The sequence below is a fragment of the Mus caroli genome, chromosome 1 (assembly GCF_900094665.2).
Source record: "Mus caroli chromosome 1, CAROLI_EIJ_v1.1, whole genome shotgun sequence".
Classification (NCBI taxonomy): Eukaryota; Metazoa; Chordata; class Mammalia; order Rodentia; family Muridae; genus Mus; species Mus caroli.
The window spans coordinates 156,356,730-156,359,150 of record NC_034570.1 but is presented as its reverse complement, the minus strand read 5'-3'; the positions used below and the strand labels follow the sequence as shown (position 1 = coordinate 156,359,150).

Genomic DNA, 2,421 nt, shown 5'->3' with positions numbered 1-2,421 from the left:
TCACTCTGTAGACCAGGCTGGCCTTGAACTCAGAAATCCGCCTGCCTCTGCCTCCCAAGTGCTGGGATTAAAGGCGTGCGCCACCACGCCCAGCTAAGACTTTTTGTTAACAAGTCTTTAAGCTTAAACCAAAATTGTCCTTCCTTGTCTTAAGTCTTCTCTGTCTTGAATCTTTCTTATAGATCTCTATTAAACCAAGCTTTAATAGAGACCACGACTGCTTTGTTCTTTTGAGAGTTTCTTTCTTTGTATCAATATCAAGGTTACAAAACTGATTGTATAGGATTTCACTCATTTAGTTATAGATTTGATTAATAAGGTAAAAAATATTTAGCCAGACACTGGAAGCCAACCAAATATACTAATAAATAAATAAATAGTTCAGCTAAAAATCTTATAATCAAAAAATAAAAATTTGTGACATTTCATGTGTTTATTTAGGAAAAAATAGAAATACTCCACCAACAGGTAGATAGTGAAAATGTGGTATATATACATAGTAAAATTCTACTCAGTTGTAAGTGGAATTGCATAAAAAGGGCTTGATCTGAAAAGTATATTAGAAGAAGTAACCCAGACTCAGACAAAAATTACATATTCTCTCTCATGAAGTTCCAAACTTTAAATGTTTGCATGTATAGAAAGAAAGGAATGAGGAAGAGTTGGCTTAGCCATGAAACTACAGAGGCGACAGTCTAAGGTAGGGCTCTACTGCTGTGAGCAGACACCATGACCAAGGCAACTCTTAGAAGTACAACATAATTGGGGCAGTCTTCAAGGTTCAGAGGTTCAGTCCGCTATCATCAAGGCAGGAGCATGGCAGCATCCAGGCAGGCATGGTACAGGAGGAACCCATGCCCATGCCCACAGTGACACACCTACTCTAACAAGGCCACACTTCCTAATACTGCCACTCCCTGGGCCAAGCATATTCAAACCATTACAGAGGCTACAAGGTGGGAAGAAGTGCTGAGCAAAGCGGATAGGACAAAAGACACAAGTGACAGGAGGACAAGTGGGAAGGAGGCTACTGGAGGTGGAGGGGCAGAAGAGGAGATGGGAGAGAAGAGAAATAGCACAGTTTGTTGGAAAACATAATGAAACCAGATTCTTTATAGGCTAATAAATCTTTTTCAAAAGCAGAAATATAGGTCGGTGGAAACAGCATATAAAGGGAAGACGTAATACATACATAGGCTGAAATGGCTCTATTTATTGTGAGGCGATTAGTCTAAAGAGCACTCTGAATCCATTTCTTATTCGTTCTTTCTTGCTGTCTTTGAAGACCTAGGTAGGGTTTATTCTTTCACAGTTCTTTTCCCATAAGAGTGGAGTAAATGCTGACAGTACATTAACAGTAGAAATCATAGTTAAATTGATTCCTTAGGAAAACATTCTTTGAATAAGGTACACCTGTGGTACAACTATCCCAGCTTAAAAAAAAAACAACATGGTGGCTGGGCAGTGGTGGCACATGTCTTTAATCCGAGCACTTGGGAGGCAGAGGCAGGTGGATTTCGGAGGCCAGCCTGGTCTACAAAGTGAGTTCCAGGTCAGCCAGGGCTACACAGAGAAACCCTGTCTCGAAAAACCAAAAAACAAACAAACAAACAAAAAACATGGCAAGCAAAAGAAAGAAAACAAGTGTGTATTTTTTCCTTTCTCCTGTTGTCTGACTTGTATGTTAAGTCACCTGTCTGAGGCTCGATATGTGTAGCTCAGGGAACCATTTACCTATGTCATATGAGACCTTAGGTTCCATCTCCAGTGGCATCTTCCCTCAAACAAAAAGTATGCATGCATATATGACCTAAGAAAATTTCACCATATTACTTACACAAACAGATCGTGATAATAAAGAAACACTTCATTTGAATGTCTTTGTCTTTCTGATTTGTTTTGTTTTTTTCTCATAAATTGTGACCAATCTTTAGATTTACTTAAAGTAGTTAATTGTCATGCTGGAGTTGAACCCAACACTTGTACATAATAGGCATGCATCTTTAGTCCCCAAATTTTTAAAGTACATTTTATGGGATAGTGCTGAAAGCACTTAGCAATTTCACAAAATGACCTCGTTGGTGTCTTAATTAGGGTTATTCTTGGTGTAATGAAACACCATGACCAAAAGCAAGTTGGGGAAGATAGGGGCTTACCCTTCCACATCATAGTCCATCACTGAGGAAACTCAAACTGACGCAGAAAGGGTGCTGCTTAGTGACTTATTCAGCATGGTTTTCCCAGTCATTTTTATAGAACCCAGGAATGAGACCGCCCACAATGGGTCAGGCCCTCCCTTATCAATCATTAATTAAGAAAATGACCTTCAGCCGGGCGTGGTGGCGCACGCCTTTAATCCCAGCACTCGGGAGGCAGAGGCAGGCGGATTTCTGAGTTCGAGGCCAGCCTGGTCTACAAAGT

The 2,421-nt window shown here is 40.3% G+C and overlaps 1 protein-coding gene across 7 annotated transcripts in view; it reads left to right on the top strand.

Annotated features, from left to right (window-relative positions):
• Pou2f1 (POU class 2 homeobox 1) overlaps positions 1 to 2,421 on the top strand; it is a 132,279-nt gene that overhangs the window by 49,415 nt on the left and 80,443 nt on the right. The gene's annotated exons all lie outside the window — the stretch shown is intronic.